The sequence below is a fragment of the Balaenoptera acutorostrata genome, chromosome 7 (assembly GCF_949987535.1).
Source record: "Balaenoptera acutorostrata chromosome 7, mBalAcu1.1, whole genome shotgun sequence".
NCBI classification, from domain to species: domain Eukaryota; kingdom Metazoa; phylum Chordata; class Mammalia; order Artiodactyla; family Balaenopteridae; genus Balaenoptera; species Balaenoptera acutorostrata.
In genome coordinates, this window is record NC_080070.1 from 16925794 (window position 1) to 16949258 (window position 23465).

Sequence of the window (23465 nt, forward strand, 5' to 3'; positions counted from 1 at the left end):
ATAGCCGTCAGAGTTCCTAAGTCCCTAAGAACTACTTCCCACAAAACAATGCTTCTTATTTTGGGGTTTAGGTTGAGTTCAAAGTACATGTAAATTTTAAGAGTTATATAAGGCATTTAGGCCATCATCAAAAAATCTACAAACAATAAATGCTGGAGAAGGTGTGGAGAAAAGGGAACGCTCCTACACTGTCGGTGGGAATGTAAATTGGTGCAGCCACTATGGAGAACAGTACAGAGGTTCCTCAAAAAACTAAAAATAGAACCACTGTATGACCCTGCAATCCCACTCCTGGGCAAATGCCCAGAGAAAACCATAATCCAAAAAGATACATGCACCCCAGTGTTCATTGCAGCACTATTTACAATAGCCAGGACATGGAAGCAACCTAAATGTCCATCAACAGAGGAATGGATAAAGAAGATGTGGTACGTATATACAATGGAATATTACTTGGCAATAAAAAGGAACGAAATAGTGCCATTTGCAGAGACGTGGATAGACTTAGAGACTGTCATACAGAGTGAAGTAAGTCAGGAAGAGGAAAACAAATATGGTATACTATCGCTTATATGTGGAATATAGAAAAACGGTACAGGTGAACTTATTTGCAAAGCAGAAATAGAGACACAAATGTAGAGAACAAACTTATGGAAACCAAGCAGGGAGGGGGGTGGAGTGAATTGGGAGATGGGGGTTGACATATATACACTACTATGTATAAAATAGATAACTAATGAGAACCTACTGTATAGCACAGGGAACTCCGCTCAATGCTCTGTGGTGACCTAAATGGGAAGGAAATCTAAAAAAGAGGGGGGTTATATATATATATAAAACTAATTCACTTTGCTGTGCAGCAGAAACTAACACAACATTGTAAAGCAATTATACTCCAATAAAAATTAATTAAAAAGTTATATAAGGCACTTAATAGATATTTATCAAACTGAATTAAAAGGATGTTACCTCAGAACTATAGGAAATAGAAGTATATTTTGCAACCACATTTGGGGTGGGCGCCATCAAATGATAAGCTGAAAGGAAGTAAAAGGAGCAAGACGAAGAGCAGGAAAAAACGCATGAGCGGAGGAGAACCTCAAAATTTCCTTTCTGAGAATGTTTGGGTAAATTTGTTTTATACTTAATCATTTTTGCGCAATACTTTCATCTAGATCACAGATACTCATCTATGTGTTACTTAAACAATCCTAGGTATATTACCTTAGCTTCTTTCCTCATTCGAAGAAAAATGTAATTCCAGAAAGACACAGCTGTGTCTGTCTTCCTGTAATTCCAGGAAGCCCAGCCTCTGAGTTTTACAAACCTCGAGGAGTTCGAGCTACGTTCCTTAATCCCCTAAATTCTTGGGTGTCAAAGGCATGTCACTAAATAGGTCACTAAATGCACCAAGGAAGCCAGAAAAGGAAAGAGCCCCCTAAAGGAAAGTGGCATTTAATTGGGAACTTTCAGACATCTGTCACTCTGTGACAGGAGCAAAAAAGTCCTTTGCACACATGGTGACGCGCAGGTGGGATGGGACTGACAGCTAAAGTGACTGAAGCTGTGCGGGGGGAGGGCGATAGGCGTGGGGACAAATGAGAGCTGGTCTTGAAGACTGCTTTTCCACCCTGAATATCATTTAAAAAGAATCTCCGGGGGCCCAAACTGTAGTTTAAGATGCCATCAGTTGTCCATTTAAGATGCGCTACTTGATAAACTGGCGTACGCACCCACCTAAAGAAGAGGTCATGCACAAAGTTTGGGAAAGAGATACTGCATCTGTCTCTGCTAAAAACGAAACAGTGCTTCATCCTCTGGCCTCTGGGTTCAAATCCGCGTGCTGGCGCGGGTGGGAAGATACTGCCCCTGGAGGACCCTGCTTTTAATAAGTTTCCCAATCAGCTCTCGAGGGAAAGGCGCGCTCCCCCCTCGCCCAGCCCTCGTATTCTCCCTGCCAGCTCCTCTCCTCCCTCCCACTCTCCATTTCCCTTCCGTCCCCTCCCCGGCAGGGCGTGCTCCACTCCGAGGCAGGATCTGTCTGGTCCCCCGCCTTCCAGTCCGAAAATCCCGCCAAGGGAGCCGCAGAGCAGAGGAAAAGCCAAAGTGGGGAGAGGGGAAGAAAGAGACCAGCGAGTCACCGTGCGTGCCGGAGGCAGGGAGCAGGCGCGGCCGCGAGCAGCAGTGCCTCGGGTACCTGGACTCCGGGCAGAAAACCTCGCCCCGACCAACAAAGGCAGCCTGAGCGCACGCGGCACGTTCGCAACTCCGAGTAAGTGGAAGGGAAGGCGCGGTTCCCCCGAGTGGTCTCCGATCGACTTCCCCTTCATCCTCTGCCACTTTCCTGGGTGCCCGCGGATGATCGTGGTAGGAGTGGGAGAGAGGCTGCTGGTGTCTTTGCTGGTGCGGCTGCTTTCAAAACGGATTTGCTCCAGAGGCATATTTTGGGGGCGTCTGGTCAGGATGGTCAGGGTGCCCATAGATGGGTGGAAGGAAAGAAGCTTTTGTGATGTTATGTGCGCATTTGGACCGTGTTCCTGCTTCCAGCGGAATGGAGAACATGCAGGGGCTTTGGCTCTTTGTAAAACCTGAGTTAGTAGGTGTGTCTGCGGCTGGGTGGAGAAGAGAGAGAAAGTCAGGCAGCCTGAGCAAGCGGGGTTCATTTTCCCATCCTTCCCCAGCTTCCCGGATTGCCCCAGGGCTTGCCAGCTGATGCGCCTTCGCTGGCGTTTCTAGGTACCAAGCGGGGGCTTGTGCCTCCCAGTGCCAGCTGACCTTGCGGGTCCCTCGCAGAGCATCCGGCCACTCCTTGTCCTGCCTGCCAGCCCAGGAATGGTTCTAGAAATGGTTACGTCCAAAGTTTAAAAGACACACCTTGAACCCCATTTCTCATTTGAATAATTTTAAGAACTGCCCTGTACAGAGACACTTGAACTTTTCATTTCACCCACATAAAGCTAGGGTATATTAATTACCAATCTGCTAGATTCTTAGTTTCTGAGTTGATGTTTCTAATAAGTTAAAATATTTTAAAAGCGAGGAATGTATTCAACTCCTTCCCTTCTCTACTTAACACACAGAACATAAAACTTGCTCTCTCTTCAACACACACACACAGACACACAAACACCTTTTTCTTTAACACAACACGCAGGAACACCAGAACACACGCTGAGTTTATTTACACTCCTGTTAACTCACCCCTACCTCTGTTAACAGCTGCTCTACAAGTCTGGGGGATACATTGAAAAAGTAGGAGTGGCATGTGGGGGGGGGGTGAGGTGACGGTTGGGAAGAATGAACAATTTGAGAGAAATCAAAGTTCCAGTCTTTTGGCATCTTTTGTTTTCATCTGGAGGGTTATTTAGGCATTTTGCTTTAACAACTTGAGAAAGGTGACCTACGGGTGTGTGTTGGAGGGAAGGGCCTGGGAGGAGATCCAGGAACTATCAAGAGGAGCTTTCGAACTAATAACGAAGCAATTTCACAATGTCAGGCAAATGTGGAGTTGACGAAACAGCAAAGCCCTCTTTATCCCCGTGATCATCTGGGGATGAACTGATATTTGAAATATTGAAAGGTAATGGGAGTGAAACAAAAGAGGTGTCTCCCGGCGTAGAAAATAAAGCTTCTATTTTCCATCTTCATTATGTTCCTTTTTAAGTAAATTATGCATTCTAAAGACCAAATCATTAAAAAAAAATTTATAGTCCAGTTAAATTCAAAGGAAATTAGAGTGGATATTTTCTTTTTTCTCCCTTTGGGACATGAGTTATTTCAGAGTGGCAATATTTGTACTTTCTCATTTAAATTAGAGGATGGGCTTTTAAAAAATTATGTTGTGAAAAAAACCTCTAATACCATTATTTTGTGCTTTAAGAAACTTTGGTGCTTTTGATTCTCTAATTGTACTTTAAATCTGTAGAAGTTGATCTTTCATCTCCTCCTGTTCCCAGGCCTCTTTTAGGACATTTTTTTTTTTATCATTTAGGGAAAGGTCTCTATAAGGAACACCCACCTGAAGCCATACTTAACGCATTAGGTGCTGTGTTCCAGATGTTTGCTTGTCGGTACAAATGTATTATATTTTCAAAGCTAGAGTGTGAGAGAAAAGAAACTACAGTTAATATGTGACTTTTTATTATCTGACTTTTCAATGGGGTATTATATAGAATGAGAATGATAACATATATTTAAAATATTTATAGTACAATATATTATGTTTATAATACATAACTTTGTGGTCTCCTAGACCTCTTTTCATGGTATTGGGTATAATAAATTTACTGATTTTTTGAAAATTTCCATGTACCTATTTAGCCTTCACATATAGCAATATGTGGCAGAACCCACATTTTTTAATGAACATTTTTGATGTTTTTACTCTAGAAAAGCTAGTTGGCCTGGTTTGAATTTTCACAGAACCTGATCATTGGAAATAACTTGAGAGAAATAAGGTCCCCAAATAATTTAATCACTTTTATCAATAAAATCAATCTTAGATATTGAGTATTTTGGGTTTAAATATTTTTTTCCTTTTGAAGATACTCTTGCTTTCTTATTTAAATGACATTCTCATGTGAATTCTGATCATATTCTTATTTGCCATGTGGTATTTTATTACTATTCAAAATTTTCTCAGGAGACTGAGTTTGGGTGGCTTGTTCGAAATGGTGTATGAGTTAATGGTGGATTGAGGGCCAGTAGTTAGAATTCAGATTATATATTCCAGTTCTCCCAACACTTACACTTTTTAATAGGGGACATAGTGAATAGGATGGCTGACCTTGACTTCCCTCCTAAAACTAATGCCTAAACCGAGACAACCCGGGGTGATCAGGGAGCAAGCTGGTTTACACCTGAGTGCAGGTCAGTCCCGTTTAAAGAGATGCTCATCTTTAAGCATCAGGTGAGTCAGGCCTCCCAACAGCCCTTGTTTGAATGCTGAGTGGAGCTTCTCTAAGGGTGGCGAATGTTGTCTCTTTTGGCTGCAGTTCTAATGAATAATTAGAGAACTTTTGTTTCCTTTTGACACAAAACCATGTCATTGCCCTGGGGTAAAATAATATTCAGATATGGAGCTTCTCTTTACAAGCTGGGCCAGCTTTTTTCCTTCCAGAGTCAATTGGCTTGAGTGGAATTTGGACCACAGCCTCACTTTGGAAAGTTCTCCATTCTTGATGTTTATGGCCCATTCAATTTTCCATCCACTGGGCCATTTTTCCATGCACTTCTTACCAGTCTTGTATGTGGCATAGTTTTCCACATGGCATAGGTGTCATACGATCTTTCTAGATTGTCAAATATAACAAGCCTTTTGTTCCTCCTTATTTTAGCATTTGGTAAATGACAAGTTAAGATTTCTGTGGTTTAGAAGGATAACTATAATGTAACGTTATCAGAGGGCATTATAATTATGGTAATATTGCAGATTTGATTATGTAGATCACATTCACCACAAATCCCTATTTCTTCAAAGTAAGCAGGGAATACAGTGAATAGTTCATGCTTAAGATATTTTGAGAAATAATTTAATTTTTTCTACTGGGCTTTATTTTGGAGCCATTTCTTCATAGTAGGTTTAGATAAAGTGACATTTCAAATAAAGACATCATCATAATGAGTTTCCTAAAAGCAGAGTTCTTAGATTCTGAAACTTCATAGTTAGTGAAAAAAATCTATTGTTACATATTAATCTTGAATGAAGTAAGTCATAGTAACTGACACTTGGGCTCTTAATTCTAAGAATTGTGCTTAATAAAAACCAAAACATCATTGTAAGGCACAAATAGCATTCTGTACCTCTCACCTCTTATTCCCACTTCTTCCACTTTTTATACTGAGATATGAGATGACTGTCCTTCGATGAAATCACAGACATGGAGGGAACGATAGCAAGTCCTCTACCTTCAGCTGTGGAATTTGGGTGAAACAGAATGAACCTGAGATTAACGGCGCCAAGGGAGGGTTTTCCCAGGCAAATCCTCCCTCTAGGTGGCGCTCTAATTCTCCCCTCCACCCACCCTTCCGGCGACTTCAGTTCCTCCTTTCCCAGCAGCGCCAAAACTGGAAAAGCACATCGTTTACCTCTTGGAATTACTCACTTTTACCACCAGCTCCACCCCACCCAGACCATGCACCCCTAGAAGGCAGGGACTCTCTCATTCCTCTCCAGAACCCTAGAATATCTAGAGTGAGACCATTGAAATGCCCAATAAATATCTGATGAATGAGTGAAAAAATAAGTAAATGACTCTGAATACCATTTTCTCTGCTCTTCCTCATGTTCCAATGACCTTGACTGCCTTCTATACTCAATCCCTCTATACATCACCTGGTACCAATTTCGTGTTTAAACCCAAGCACCCCATTCTCAACCTTGAACCTCTAGAAGAAGGCTCTCCTGTCTTTTCCTCTACCTCCTTTATTGCAAACATCATATAGGTCTGCCAGTTCTCTGGAGTGTCTTCCTAATCATATTTCACCTTGTTCATTTTAAAGCTCTCGACCTTGCATGGTCTCTGACTCACCTCCATAATGGAGAAGGAAACCCTACCTCTTCTTTAACAAACTGTGTTCTTCAAAGCCTTAAGACTGAACACTTGGGACATTATTTTCATCATAACTTCATTGTGGCTATAGGCCTTTGCTTTTCAGAACTAATAACATTTATTTTCTCATCATATTTTCATAACAATTCTACTTACGTAGGCTGAACAGGATTTTTTTTTAATTGATAAGGATACAAATTTAAAGAGGTTAAGATGACCCCATTATTTAATACAAGAATCTTGACGATCTTAAAAGATCTTAAAATTCCTAGTTTGGATATTTTTTTCTCCTCTATAATATAATGCCATATCTTCCTCTGACTAATTAATTTTCTTTCTCAGTTGCCTCTCATGTCAAACCTAAACTCCAGTGTATGTGCAGTAAGCGGCCAAATCACCCAGCGTAGTGGTTTCCTTTCTTCGGTGTTTATCAGAATAACTGGAGTCATGTCTTAGCATCCAGATGCCTGGAGCCCATCCCCAGAGATTCTGATTTGAGAGGTGGAGTCAAGGAAGATGGACATGTGACAGGGCACCTGGATGCAGGTGATGTATTAGAAACATTAGCTGTAATGCTCCAATATTTGAGCTCTAAGTTTAAAGAAATCAAGGTAACCACAGCTACGCTTCTTACTAGCTGTGTGACCATTAGCAAATATTGTAGTCTTTCTTGCTTCAATTTCCTTATCCCTAAGATGACAGCACTAATACCTCCTAGGATTGACATGAATATTAATCTAGAAAATGAGTGTGAAGGACAGAACCCAGAGTCTGACTGCTACGGAGTATATGATGAGGATAATGGAAATGCTGATTGTGGGGATGCAGCCCTGCCCCCACCATGAAAGTCCACCCTTGCTTTCCCTCCCCCACTGCTTTATTTCTCATGTCCAGCTGGCATGAGAAAACAAAGAAACAGAAACCTAGGTGAGACTTTCTTCTTCTTGAAATGCTTCTGCCCTCTATAGTCTCAGACCGTTCTCTCTAAATGCAGATCCAAAACCCCTTCTGAAAACAAACACACGGAACATGTGATCGTGCTCCAGGCCCCAGGGAATTTGACATGTAAGGTCCCCACATCAGACTGTTGACCTTGGCCTTTCCTATAGCGTCTAGGAGAGCATTTTGCATACAGGGCACTCCCAAGCCAAGGTGCAGCCATCTCATTGCTGATGTTGGTGACACCCATAGCCATGTGCTCTGGCCCTGCTGCCATCATGGAGCCGTCAGCTCAGAGGAAAGAGTTCAGGTTTGGATTCAGGAGCCTGCATTTATCTCATCGCAGTTCTGCCTGATGCTGAGTATGTCTCTGTATCTCCTGGAACCTCAGGGTTTTCATCTGTAAGATGGTGATGATGTTGATGATGATGGTGATGATAGACGCTTTGCCTACCTCACGGGCTGGTGGTAAAGGTAAATCGTAACAATGCACTGTTTATAAACTGTAAACTGCTACACTAAACATAAGCTACTGTTAATAAAATCAGTGGGGCCAGTTCTGCCTGTCTCTTTCCCCAGTTCTGCTGCTTGCCATTATCATTTTCTCAGCACCCCTAGAGATTGCCTAAGATGCTGAAAGGTAAGTTTGACCAGATGAAGTGAGTAGGAGGAAAGATGTGTGACAGGTGTGAAGAAAAGGAAGTCGGAGTCAGAGTGAAAAAAAAAAAAGTGAGTAGACAATTCTAAAAAAGGTTAAACTGAAATGGTTATGAATTGTTTTACTAAATATTATGTTATAGGGCTTCCTAAGAGTTGTAAAGGATGCATACCAAAAATTTCAATCGGTTATTCTCACTAAATTTAGGTTTTTACAATTGATTAGCAACACTTTGTTTATACTATAGCTGTGCTTCTCACACTTCAATGTGCATATCAGTCACCTAGAGATCTTGCTAAAATGCGATTCTGATTCAGTAGGTCTCTGGTGGACTCTCAGGGTCTGCCTTTCTAACAAGCTCCCTGGCGATAGCAGCTGCTGGCCTGGGGACCTCACTTTGAGTGACCAGTCACTAGTGTTTAGTTCTATAAATTGGGAGAGCAGGTGAGAAATCAGAACTCTCTAATCATGACATGCATAGCTTGAAACACACAACGAAGGTCATTGACAATAACACTTCCTACTATGTGCAAAAGCTGATCACTCCTGTATCTTCATGTGCAAGTCATATTTACAATGTTGGATTATTTATAAAAGAAATTTGCAGTCACCATCCGAATTGCTATTGACTTGACTGAGCCCCTTAAGAATACAAGGCCCGGGCTTCCCTGGTGGCGCAGTGGTTGAGAATCTGCCTTCCAATGCAGGGGACACAGGTTCGAGCCCTGGTCTGGGAAGATCCCACATGCCGTGGAGCAACTAGGCCCGTGAGCCACAACTACTGAGCCTGCGCATCTGGAGCCTGTGCTCCGCAACAAGAGAGGCCGCGATAGTGAGAGGCCCGCGCACCGCGATGAAGACGGGCCCCTGCTCGCCGCAACTGGAGGAAGCCCTCACACAGAAACGAAGACCCAACACAGCCAAAAATAAATAAATTAAAAAAAAAAAAAAAGAATACAAGGCCCTTTGCCAGGTGTGATCTCAGGCCTCCTACCGGTGTTTCTTCTGGAGCCTTCCCCTGCGAGGGTGTAAGTGAGCCGAACACTGCCGTCGTAATAGTGTTTAGGAAACTTCATTCTTACGATGAGAAGGATGTAATGTAATGCGCTTTCTGAATGCTAGAGTATTCTCTTATTTAAGGTTTGAACATCTGTTTTTCCCTTGGATGTGCCCTTCCACACCATAAGGGAAGCAGAGCAGGGACCAGCCATCTGTGTGGCTTCCTGGGAGACGCTGGGCTGCCTGAGGAAGGAGCCAAGGACTCTTGCCTCAGAGTCCAGATTCGATCAATAAGGAACATATCTCAGTGACAATCTTAGGTAACAGAGAAAGTCTTCACTCAGGATAAAACAAATGGAGACCATGTAAAACTTTAAAATAATGTTTTCATAATGGCCTTCCTTATTTGCTAATAATATGGCCTGTTCTAAACCTGCCCATGGGATTATTGCTCCCCATAGCAGAGAATCATCGCTCAAGTTGTAACACCTAGTGGCCTTCATTTCTGAGCATTAGAACATCCGAAGGCTTCCACTGGGCATCTTCCAGTTGGCCAGATGGGGTGTCCACGTTAAGTCAGAAGTTGGAACTTTGGCTTAAAAAAATATCCTGCAGCTTTGGAGAATCTTATGCAAGGGCCAATTTAGTTCTTCAAAAAATATTTTCTATAAAATAATGTTGCCTTCTGGGTACAGTATATTTCTTTAGATATGGTCCAAGGTGATCAAATGAGGAAGCCTGAAGCTGCTATAGGAAAGAAAGCAGGGAGTTTATTACGTTATTTTAACTGGTGGAGGTACTTAAGTTTTGAAACAATAATATAAAGCCTTTCTTCTCATCCTCTTTTCTTGATTACAATATATAGTTAACTGTTCAATTCAATGCCTCTGGCAAAATGCAGAATCTTACATACAGCTCAATTCATTTCAAACTTGTGAAAAGTTTGATTAATTTTAATGATGTGAAAAACAGTAAGGGTTTTTTCATTATTATGTTTGTTATTAGGAAAACACAAATATATACCTGGAGAAACACATTATTTTTTCTCATTCTAGAAAAATGTCCATGCTACAAGATAATAAAATTTTTAAAGTTATGAAGAAGGAAAAAAAAGACTTATAATCCTGCTCAAAATGGACACCACTATTAACACTCTGATACACTTTTATAGTTTTTCTGATTTAACCTTTGAAAATAGTTGTACAAATAATTGTGTGTCCTGATGTTTAGATCAACATAGTAATCGATGTATGCTATATGTTTATAGCTTTCCACACATTAACATGTGCATTTGTTTCTACTAAGTGGGCCAATTAAGATGGAAATTCAATTTATTTAGCTTGACATGGGTAAATTTGAATCATAAAAAAAGCTTAGTAAATTAATCTGATGGACTCTCATTAAAAAGTTGGAAATAGAAAAATGCAAACAAACAAACATAATCCCATGAAGCAAACAAAAAATCTTTCTCCCAGCAAAGGATGTGCTGTTTAGATGCAACAGATAATCTTATGGACCTTAGTGTGTACAAATTAAAGGTCAAGCTGAGTAAACATTATCTTCCATTCTTAACCTTGAGGACCCTTCCAGATACATATCCAGGGGTAAAAGTCTCCCCAGGGAAGCCACAGCTGCCTGATCCCACCCAGGTCCAATCTCACCCCCTTAGCAGGTCCCAGAAGCCTGGGGAACTTCTGAGCTGCTCTGGGCTAAGAAGAGAGGGCCTAATGCACTGCACGTGGGTAAACTTGCAGGGGCAGCAAACCTCTTTGATGCACGTCACTCCAGGGCTTGACACCCTTTGGGGAATTATTTATTTGCTCTATTATTATTTGGAATGAATAGTGTACAGATTGGCTCTAGTTTAAAGTGAGTCAGATCAAATTTGGGTTTGTCAACCGCACTCTTGTTTGTAGAGGAGGGGTGGAAAGCTTTTATTGTCTATGCCAGTATTGGGATTCCCACCAACTTGAGCCTGAAATGATTTCTAGCCTTTTAAAACAGTGGTTTGAGTCTGATGGTTAGGGATCACAGAGTTTGCCCTCTGATATATGATATCTGGGGATTTGAAGATGTACTTCAAGGCTGTCATAAATGAATTTGGTTTGGAGAAACAGATCAAAAGCAATTTAGCAGGAATAAGTGGGTAGAGGTGGATTTCTACCAACTTCTCTCTAACTAGATCCACATTTCCTAAAAGCAAGCTAGCTGTGGGTTACCAACATCTCATCCAGTGATGTTCTCTTGCAAGAGGTTAAAATGAGAGCAGTTAACTTCAAAGGCAGCAGAACCAAGAAGACAAAAGAAATAGAAGTGGACTTGAACTGAGACCTTAGGGAAAACATCCAAAACTCTGATAGACAGAAGCCAAGCATGAGCTTGGGGAGAGGAGCTTCAGACCTCACAGAAAACTCTACTAGATAGCGCTGAGGTTTCCTCCACTCCAGATGAACTGCTCGGCAACTCTCTTTGGGCCCTTTTGGCCCATCTGGCTCTGGTGGGGCTCGTTAGGAGATTTCTCTCCAGTGGATTTGTCTTGTTTGCTTTCTAAATCTCCTAAGCTCTACATGCCTCTTAGTATAAACATGCCATGAAGTCATTCCAGGACAGGGACCAGCCTGTCCCCTCCTTGTTCCTCTCAGAGGAAGTATTTGAAGGCAAAACAGAATCAGTTGTTCTAGTGAAGAGTTGCTGCCTCAAATAGGACTTGAGCAATCTTGGATTCAGGGCCATGACTTAGACAGCCTGGTCACTGGAGTCAACTCATCCATAAAGTTTACACTCTCCACCCCATTGTTTCCATTCATATCTCCCCCACTCTTGCGGGGGCATCATGAAAGGAGACCAAGGAAAAGACCCAGAGGCTCCCTTTCATGGGCACAGCAGGATCCCTCCAGGCCCAGGGCTTAGCTACACACACACTAGTTAGCTTCCTGGGTTAGTTTTCTACCCTGACTTCCCTTTGCCACCTCTAATGTGTAACGTTAAATATCTTGTTGAAATCAGAAAAAAAGTTTAGACTTGGGCATTTCTATTAAAAATTGTTTAATTTTATTTTGAAGAACAAATATTATTTCCTTGCCTCCTTCCCATCTCAAATTGACCCCTTTCCTTGTCTAAACTTCCAAGTCCATACCAAGGTATAGCCAGATTTATCATCATCTATTGGAACTTGAGCAACTATTGAAAATAAGTACAGAACAGAGGAAGGTGTGACCATTCTTCTTAAGGTGATTTTAATGTTTCTTTGGTGAGGAAGATCAGCCTAAGTATTAGGGGCTGTTTTCCTCAAAAGGGAATAGATTTCACTACTCATCTAATGTGACATGGGATTGCTTATCTCTATTCTTGGTGGAATTTAAGCAAAATCACACGTTGTTCCTTGAGAATGTTCAAATATTTGTATCTACTATGACTCCTAATGCTGCAGTGAGATTGGAGTTCCTGTGGGGAGGCCAGGAGCCTCTGAATTGGAAGAGGTGAGAAATGTGACAGTTGAGTGCAGGACAGTTAGTAAGGCTTTAAGGAGCAAGTAAAAAAATTCTCTCCCAGAAGGTGGAAATGGAGAAATTATGGGACTGTGGCTTATCTGATAAATTTGACTTTTACTGAAATGAGGATGTGGACATACCCAATGAGGAGTGCCATGTGCAATTGAGGGACATTTAAGGTACATCCTAGAAAGGATAAGACATGGAAATATTGACTGGTGTTTCCTGAAGTAAATCTGCAGATCTTATAATAGATTCCTCAAGATAGCATCTAACTGATTTTATTTCCATTTGTAGGTCTCCATATGAAGATGCTTCAATTATTAAATCATTTTGGATTGTCTACCCTTTGTATTTAAAGGAAGTCACTATATTAATTCTGAGTTTCAGTGGTCCTGCATCTTCTCACTGAACCTCTCTGTTCTATACCGTACTGCTAGACAGTTGTTTCTAGTTCTTTCACGTTACCACTACCCAAATAACAAATGGCACATAGTAGGTACTCAGTTCATGTTTATCATTGCATAGAATTAAGATAACCTTTCACCTAGTTCCTACTCAATTTCCCCTCTCTCCTGCAATCTCCACCAACCCTGGCAAGATTTAACGTTAACTGGCTGCCCTAACCAAAAACTGTGATGTGAGCAATCATTTTCTTTGGCATCTCTAGCTTTTCTGCTCCATCTTTCATATTCAGGGATGTTTCCATTATCAATGTGCAGGAGTCCCAGCTCCTGCTGTTGTATGAAGACATCTTGTATCCAGGCTTCATGCTGGCCATGGGCATCCCTAGTTTCCCTTGATGTGCTCTGGAGACACATGGCAGTAGGTCAAAGTTCAGAAGCTGCCAGTGCCTCTGAGACTCTGTTCCTAGGAACTGCCAGGGCCCGGGAGGAGCCGTCATCCTCTATCACTAGCTACTTCTGGAAGCTGAAGACCTTGCTTTCTTTTCTTAGCATTTCCCTCCTTTTTCCTTTCTGAGCACAATTCCCCAACATGACTAACAATAGCAACCGAGTCTCTGAATGGTTAAGTAACTTGTCCAAGGTCACGAGGTAGTAAGAGGCAGAACTGAGATTGTAGATCAAATATATCTAACCACAAAGCTCCTAAACATCACACTCTTCCACTTCCACCCCACTGTTCTATGACAAGGGCCCAGTGAGTATCTGAAGATATTCTGGTCCAATCCCTTCCTTCTCCCTCTTTCCTGTGTCCAGGAATATGCTCTCATGCTATGTATTTTATTTCTACCTCACTATGATCTAGAGAATACACTCTCTTGGACAAAGAATCCTGTTATCAGACCAGACCTTTTTGACTGCATATTGTTTTATTCTCCATTGCTTTCTCAAGCATCGGTTTGCCTGGCCTCGTGGTTCCACTGGCTCGTGCTGAGGAAGGGGAGCAGGGGAGTGAAGACAGGAGGATGTCTGGGCAATGCTCTGTCTGTTCCTCCAGGCTGCTATCACCTGACCAAATTGTTTGTTGGATTGCTGTGTTCCAGCCCCAGGGGAGGCCACAATGCCGTGTTTGTTTGTGTATGAGAGTCTCTGGCTTTGATTAGCAGCTAGCTTCAGTGCAGCTGAACATACAATAGGGACCAAAGGATGGGAAAAAAATCCTGCTACAGTTTCCCATTGGAAAGCATTCACTGTCAAGCTTGGATATCCGACAGTGGGGCACAGATGGATAGAGGCTGGGAAAGGTTAGGTGATGGATTCTCCATGCCCTGCAGCCTGTTGTGTGTGATGAAGTCGCTCCTTTACATGAAGTACTGAGCCTTTATCCCTCTAGATGTCATTTACGGTTAAGGTTTGAGACTGATATTGATGTGGTTTGACGAGGGGCAAAGCCTGGAAGGCTGAAAAGCATGAAGGAGCCCTACGATGACAAGGGCAAGGGTAAAAACAGTGAAAAAGACGCACCTATCTTAAAGGGCTAGTCACACAGTTAAAAAAAATGTCATTACTTTGGCTGCATGGAAGAGGTAAAAATAACATAATTCTATCAATGAAGGAGGAAAGTAGCAAGTTTTTATATCATAACATAGGCAAAGTTAGTGATTTCATAACGTAGACACACTGATAATAGATAATTTATTTCTTCTCATTAAATTAAATATGATATCTAGGGTAAGCACCCCCATCTGCTGGTAGCTGAATAATAAGATGTCTGCCTAAAGGAAAGACTCCTCATACATCCTTAGAGGAGTGCGTAAGTTATCAAGAATTTTTCATCAATAGACTATTTGTCTGGAACACTGTGCGTGTTACAAAAAGCCACCATCCATTATCCTAGCTTGTAGGTACCTTATTTCAGTCCTCATAAGGGGGACAAAGCAGGCTTATAGTTAGAAAACCATACAATGATTAAATGGTAAACGAGTGGTTATCAAATTGTCTAGAAGAAGGTATTTCCAATCTGGAGTGGAAAATGGAGGCTGCATGAAGGGGGTAGGGTTTTCAAAGACAGAGTGGTATTGTCTATGGCAAGAAGGCACAGGGAAGGCATTGTAGGTGAGGGATGGAGAAAGAGGAACGCCAAAGAGATGATAAAAAGCAAGATACTGGGGGACAGAGAGCAGAAGGGCCTGATTTGTGCAGACAGTGGGTGGCCAAGGAATGAAAGTTAAGATTAGAAAAAAGTTTTGGGTAACAATAGCAAGACCCTTGAAGGGCAAGCTGACCTGCTCGGATTCTATCCTGATAGACAATAAGGCATCACTGAAGGTTCTCCACAAGCAAGGAAGGAAAAAAAAAACTTTGCTAGAGTATAAGAAAGATTATTTTCAGAGAAGTAACAGATTAGAGGTGGAGAGAATCCGTTAGGTTTTAAAAAGTAATCCTCTGTGTACCACCCCTCCCCCCAAGCCCTTGATCTTTTCAAATTCTGGAAATCCTGTTCACGCTTCAGCGCTTTGCTTAAATACCATCTCCTCCATGAAAATTGTCTTCATTCCTCTAGTTAAAAATGAATACTTATTCCTTATTCTGTTTCACAACTTTCTATGATTTTTCTTTCATAGTTTTTATCCATTCATTCATTCATTCATTCAAAAATATGCAATGAGCACAGTCTACTGGGCTCTATGTTAAGTACTAGGAATGCAGAGATGAATACAACACAGTCTCTGTCTTTAAAGCTCACAGTCTATTTGGGGGCCAGGCACATCAACAGCAAATGGATGCAATATCAGTGCAATGATCTAGATAGGCACTTTTGAAAGCCCATAAGAGAGACACCTAATTCAGCTGGGGGTGGATTCAGGGCAGGCTTCCAGGAGGAAGTGTCTCCTGACTTGTGTTTAAAGAGTGAAAAAGATAAGGGAGAAAGTGGGAGTTCTCGGTAGAGACAATAGTGTGAATCCTGACTTCATTCTTATCATATAGCAGTTATTTTAAATGACTGTCTCTCCCCTACTTAACTAGCCCAATGCTTTGCATGATACCAAATGTCTGAAAGAATGAATAAATGAATGGATGGATGGATTTCTGATGGCTTGACATAAGTAGGTACTTAGGAGGAATTCTTTCTGGAGACACTACGAAGGAAAATAAAAGCTATCTGACATTAGGATGGAAGTCTAGATATTAGGATGGAAGGTAGGAGCATGAAGTCGTAGTGAAAAATGAGATGTTGATCAATTTGAAAGAATTCCAGTGCCACTGATGGAAGAAATCTAGAGAAAGAGCTGATATGGGGGGAAGAGGGGAGTGTTCTGTGCTTGAAGGAATTGTGGAGAGTGGATTATCCTCGGAACGGAGTGTGAGCCGGACTCAGGCTTCTCAGGTCTCTGACCTTCATGGGCACCCTCAACGTCTAGGAGACCTTTTCATGAGAAGGAGCCTCAGGCATGTGGTGGACGGTGGTGACCAGGGTCCCATCTAACTCAAATCCCCGAGCTCAGTACTATACCTTCCTCCTCAAGAGATCTTGCGACATACTTTTGCTAGAATGAGGCAAGACCGTGTTAAGAGTTTTATTTTCTGGGGAATATATGTTATTACTTTGCTCCTTATTTTAAGGTTTCCTTGGATGCATCAGCTTTCAGGAAAACTCTGTAATGAGGTCTAGGCATTTCACATGCACATGGAATGGTTTGAAGCCACATCTTCCAAAAGAGATCAGTTGGCCTGTGGGTTGGTTTCTGTACTTTGAGTTTACATTTTAGATGTGGGCTGATCACCACACTGAGATGCCCGCACTTCCCTTGAAACTGCTGATTTTGCTTTGCTCAAAGGAATGATCTTCTGCCAGCCGTGTACAGACTCATTACTTCTGCAGCCAGTGGAAAAAGTAGTTACTCATGAAACTCAACACCAGAGTGACCGTGGAAGCCAGATTGTTACGGCTCAATGAATATTGATTAAAATATGTGGAGAAAAACAAGTGATGGGCCCTCAAAGGGAGAAAGTGTCTTATGTTCAACAGTCTGTGGGGAAGGCAGACTCTTTCTCCCTTTCTGATATTTTCTTTCTCCAGTTCCAGGATCCTCCATCCTAGTGAGGGCAGAGTCGAGGTAAATGGATCATTTTCATTTTCCTTCCTTAAAAATTATTCTTTCAGCTTTGCTAAAAGAAAAGAAAGCCCGGGAAGTCAAAATTGTCTGGTTTCCAATCCCCAGTTCATTGGAGAGTCAGAAGAGGCAGGAAATGTCTTGGGGACAGAGATTAGACAAGATGTTTTCTAAGAAAACCATTGAGCCTAGGCTATATTATATTTTTTATTGTTCCAGATTAGGATTTAGTCTCCAAGTCCTGTTCCAGGTAATTTGGGGCCTGTGAAGGTGAAGTCTTGTGATTTTATGGAGGTTTTACCTCTTCTGGTTCCTTTGACCAATAAGTAAGCTTCTGCCAGGATGAGCCTATTGTAATACAATTAAGAATCTTTTTTCTGCAGATTCCCCACTTGATATTAAAAAAAATCATATCCTGTTTAGGCTTCTCTATAATGAAGCTAACAAGTAACACCCATGTAATATTTTTCCCTTCACTAATTGCCTTCATATATTTTATCTCATTTAATCCTCAGAACAATTGTATGAGATCAGCTATAATAATTTTACCCCTATACAGATGAGGAAAAGGAAGCTTCGAGAATGGAGGAGGCTTGACCAACGTTTCTCCAGGAAGGTGCCTCATCCACCTCATAGGAGAGTTTGGGGAGTGTTCATAGTCTGTAAAAGTATTTTGTAAAAATAATTCAAAAAAAAGTTGGCATTCTGTTCTCTCCTGTGTATAGATTCTGTGCTTTAAAACATTGGCTTACACAATTCTAAAGCACTTTCTTAAAGAACAGTTCACATGCATTTGGATCTCATGGGGTTGCACCCTCCACCTCTGAAATCAGAACCTTAATTAATCAGAATATTAATTTTTAACCAGGCCATTTCATATGCAGCAAAGTTTGAGAAACTCTTTGTGTGTGTTTGTGTGTGTGTCATAGTTTCACCTTACAGCTATTGAGAATAGGGTCTCTTATGGTGCTAGCTATCTTCCACAAGGTATTGGTTATAGATTCTAGGTTTTAGACCAGACTCTAAGTCTGGTTAATTTTGTATTTGTTTCTTTCTTTTTTTCTAATTCTAACTTTACTTCTTTTAATTTTATCTCATCAATCTTTACTTTTTATTTTTGGCTGTGTTGGGTCTTCGCCTCTGTGCAAGGGCTCTCCCCAGTTGCAGCGAGCAGGGGCCACTCTTCATCGCAGTGCGCGGGCCTCTCACCGTCGCGGCCTCTCCCGTTGCGGAGCACAGGCTCCAGACGCGCAGGCTCAGTAATCGTGGCTCACGGGCCCAGCCGCTCCGCGGCACGCGGGATCCTCCCAGACCAGGGCTTGAACCCGCGTCCCCTGCATTGGCAGGCGGATTCCCAACCACTGCGCCACCAGGGAAGCCCTAATTTTGTATTTGAATTAAATAATTTGAATTTTGCAGGCTTCCACTTCCTTAATTGTAAAACTAGAAGCCTAAAATAAAAGATCTCTAAGATACCCAAGGCACTTTGATTTAGTTTCTGTGCTCTTGCCAGATTTTGGTCTCCCGATCCTTTTCTTTCTCCTCATGGTTCCGAATGTGCTTAAGTCAGTGGTTCCTGATCTGCAGCATCACTTTCACCTGGGAACTCATTAGAAAGGCAGATTCCCAGGTACCACTCCAAACCTATTAAATCAGAAACTCTGAGGGCGGGGTCAGCAATCTGTGTTTTAATAATCCATCTAGGTGATTCTAACACATGATAAAGTTTGAAAACCACTGATTTATGCATTTCTGATCCTGGCTAATACATGCAAATATGTAGCAGTACAATTACAACATCTTGTTTTCTTTGACCTATGCAATAACCAAAAATCTACAGCTGTCTATTTCTCAGCGAAAGGCAATAAGGAAAGTATGATCCCTCTGTTTTTAATACATGACTTCTGAGGGTAAAAACCCGATTTTGCACATTTCTAAAGTAGCTTCTCTCATACATAGAGATAGAGGTCATATGAAAGTTTGGGAGAGAAATGGTACTTTCAATTACAGGCAGTTTTTGCTTTGCATGGGTCCAATGTGCATGAATTTTTGTTACTACAGTTTAGTTAATTAGCACCTCTTCCCCAGCAGCATGGTTCAAATTTGAGTATATTAACTATAAATAATTACATAAAGTACAAATTAAACTGCTAGCTCCTCAGTCCACAAATCACTCCATAATTAACAGATTTGCTTTCTAGTCAGTGACCAGTCACATCACTTCCTTCATCCTTTGCCCATCATTGGTCCCTCTGCATCTGTTATTCATTTTATGCACAGACAGTGAAGCATGGAGTATTGTTGCCTCCTTGTCTCCCAGTATAAACCCAATGACATTTTTCAAAAACAGACAATTTAAAGAAGAAATTGGCCAACAGAAATGAATGTGCAGGCAAGAAATGAGAGGTGATTTAACACTGGAAGTGAAATTCAAATGAAACATAAATGGAGTTAGCGAAGAAATATCTGTAGGTGGGAACATTGACACTGCTGCCAGTTGAGAGGCTCTGCATTACACAGCCTAAGACACTTAGTGGAGCCATGCTTGTCTGTATAAATGAGGAAGGCAGACAAAACAAAGAGGATGAAGATGTCCCAAAGGGACTGATGCTGGCAAGAAACTCACTTTAATGGAGTTCTCAAGTATATTTTAAGATGTTGAAAGCATGAAGAATAAAACGTCGGAGGCCAATCCAGACCTAGAAAGGCATATGACAATTGGCCAAGGCATAGAAAAGATGCTCACTCTGTATTGTAATTTACACAGTGAGAAAAAGAAAGCAAGCTGTTCAAAGTAGTCTTGATCAGTATTTTACCAAAAAAACGAAACACTTTAAATCTTAACATTTCTAATGTTGTAAGTTACCGTATACTAAATAAGTATGAGCTTTGCTATATTTCTTTATTTCCGTATACATTTACCTCTGATAGTAAGATTTTTTAATGATTTGGCAAAAGATTTTTGAAGTTCAAGGAACAATCGTAACTATTCCCAATGATTATTAAGGTTGCTTTCCATGGTTTCACTTTACGTGACCATTTTTATTGTCTCACACTTCTATGTAAAGCAGTGACTGCCTGTATATATCTGTCTATATATCACTTCTGAGAAATAACTATATGAGATTATATATTTTGTATTTTTAAAATAGAGTATAGATGAAAACATCTACCCATTTATTCACTCATCAAATATTTATAGGATGCCCACATACTATACTATACGGCAACACAAGGGTGAAAATGTAGAGGGTACATGCTTTGATTCTTGATGAATGAAGAACCAAATAAGTAGACACAATTTCAGTTAGTGGTAAGTCATGAGGAAAATAAAACAGGGTAGTTAGATGGAGAATGATTGTGTTTGTCAAGGGAAGGAGGGATGGATTAGGGAGGAGAGTATCAGGAAAGGCCTACTGAGTTTCCACCAAATTCTTTTCTGTCCCTGGGCAGGGATAAAAACAACTGTTAAAATGTTATCTCATACAATTTCAATGACTAAGTCTAAACTTCTTATTCTGTAACTTGAAATACAATATATTTATGAAAATTAAATAGTTATTAATGTTAAACATACTGTTTTACTTAGTCACATATGGTCAGTTTTAAATAAAACAAATAAAAACTCTAATAATAAATTTATGAATAGAACCTTAACTCAAGACTTAAGCATTAAACAATATTTTATGTTTACTGATTACATGTATTTAAATCTGGGATCATATGTTTGAATTCCAAAGGCTGTGGCTGTATCTCAACTGAGAAATGAATATTAAATAGGGTTTAGACAAGGAGAGGGAACCATATGCTAATGTTCATTTTAAAAGTTGCTCAAACTTTAGTAAATATCTACCAAAAATAATATTGCTATAGAGAAATTATAAATCCACATGTAAAACATTTTTTATCATCTATCATCTAAGAACTTGGCATCAGTGATAAGCACTGTTAATGACAAGAGAAATATTGCCATTATTGCCATATGAATTTTGTCGTTAGCACATGGGCATAAACAAAGACATTGGGTTATCTTTTTAGGTGGTGAAATATGAAACTGTGAATATATATGTATATTCATTTCATTCTTATTCATATATTCATAATATATGAATAGGAATAAAATATATATGTGTATATATACATGTATATGTGTATATATATGTGTGTGTGTATATATATATAGAGAGAGAGAGAGAGAGAGAGAGAGAGAGAGGGAGAGAGAATAGTTTAAAAACTATTTTAAAGCCAAACAACTTCAAACCATATTTGGTTTAAAGGATTATCTTCTTGCAAAGCAAACATTTCTTTGATGCTTAGTCAAGCTGTGAGCAGGTAGAAGGCCGCCCGAAGCCGGTCTGATAAGTGGTACTAACCTTAGAGTTTGGAGGGGCAGAGAGTGGTGGACGTGGGGCTTCTGTGCTGGTTTTGCTGCGCGTGTGTTATAATTCAGCACCGCCTGGAGCATGAAAACAATATTGGCAACAGCAGGGGAGGCCTACCAGCTGTTGGGTCATTTCCTTAACCGTCCATTAGCTTGGATGCTCTGAATGGGACACCTGTGGACACAAAGCACATTGTTGAATGCTCATTGCAGAGCCACCGCACATACAGTCCACCTCAGAGCTGACTTTGAGTCTGCAGAAAATCAAGCCAGAAGTTCTAACACAGAGGGTTCCCCCAATCCCAGCTTGCTCTGCGAGATGAATCACCATCACACCCAGACCTCTAAAGAGGAATAACAAGGTCTCCTGTGGGGTAGGTTGACAATGAGCTGCAGGACCCGAGAGGCCAGGTTCGTGTAAGGCTACTGCTGTTAGGAATGAAATTCAATTGACAAGCTAATGTCAGAAAATCAAGAGCAAACGGATGATGCAAACTTGGGGAAAAACCCACGATGTTATAAAAGTTTACTTACTTTTCTCTATTCAGTGTCCAGCGTCATATTTTTTTTCTACAGTACTCCTGATTCCTGTTTTAGCTCTCTTTCTCCTATCTAAACACTTTCCAGAAGTTTTTTCCGTTTTTTAAAAATCTCTCCCAGCCATAGCTTTAAGTTGTATATGGAGTAAAAGTGTTCATAATCTTATAATAAACATATATCTATTAATGCAAGGGCCAGGTATTAAACTCTAAGAGGAAAACATCAGAATAGAATAGTTAGAAAATACAGTTTGCATTTTAAATTGGACACTAAAATGTTCTGCTTTAAAAAGAGATTTTAGACCCCACGTGTGGCTTTTATTTTTTCTATCAGGTGAGTGAGGGAGGAGTGAGTGTGAGCATGGGGGAAGGGCTGTGTGCGAGTGTGTGGGTGAATTATGATGAAAGATGAATAGGAAAAGAAATAATAAGACTATTTTATTCACCCATGGCATAAAATAACAATAATTAATAATAATAATAAAAACAACATTGAGGATGCCCAGTGGTTGTCATTTAGATACGAATGCATGAGTTTGTATTTTCCAAGCACATATCGTGCGTACGTATATATGTGTGCAAGGGCATTTCAGAGCTAGAAGAAGGGAGGGATTTGTTTTCTGCCTTTTAGAATGTCATGGGAACTCGTCCATGCAGATTCTTAATCAGTGGACTATGTATCCGGGGGGGGGTATCAAAGAGGGCAGTAGTATTGAGTATGGATTGAAACAGTGACCTAGGCCATCTTAACATTCCCTCTGACCCTTTGATGTCACTTAAACCCTAACCTCAGTGTAGAAAAATATAGAGTCAGTGAGACCTAGCAAAGCTGTGAGAGGCTGGAGACCACGCAGCAGGCGCTGCCCACGTCAGCAAGATAACCCAGGCCTTGCGCCCAGCCTCCGAGGCCTGAGATCTTGGCAGTTTGTCCTTCTCCTCTTCTGGGCAGGTTTGAATACCCTTTGTGGATGCCCAGAAACAGTCTGAGATCTCAGTCAGATTCTGATAAAATGGAAAACAAAACCCTACAGGGGAGAAATCCTGAGTTTTCAGTGATTACAGAGGAAGCTGAACAGCCAAAAAAGGAACTATGAGCTCTGTGAGGAGAGCGGCTGTCTCAGTGAAATGACAGAGATGTTTGCTTTCAGTCCCTGGGAGTGCTTTGCTTCAATGTCAAGTTTTAAGGAAATACTCAAAAAAGAACTCTCAGGTTATGGGTATTCAGGTCATGCCCTCTAGAGACTTAAGCTTCCTGAGAGGAAATGGAAGGGAGAAAAAGCTAACCTTTGCAATAGCTAACATTTTTTGAGCTGGGATCTCTGATAAATCCTTTATGTAAATGACTTCAATTAATCCTTACATTAATTCTATAAACAATGGAAACTAAT

The 23465-nt window shown here is 40.9% G+C and overlaps 1 protein-coding gene across 2 annotated transcripts in view; it reads left to right on the forward strand.

The window, feature by feature from the left end:
* Nucleotides 1-1972: 1972 nt before the first annotated feature.
* Nucleotides 1973-23465, forward strand: part of PTN (pleiotrophin) — a 99109-nt gene continuing 77616 nt past the window's right edge. Inside the window, exon 1 of one of the 2 annotated variants that reach the window (XM_007177099.2) lies at nt 1973-2272. The gene's annotated coding sequence lies outside the window, so the exon portion shown is untranslated. The remainder of the gene's footprint in view (nt 2273-23465) is intronic. The other variant, XM_007177098.3, reaches the window with a different exon arrangement.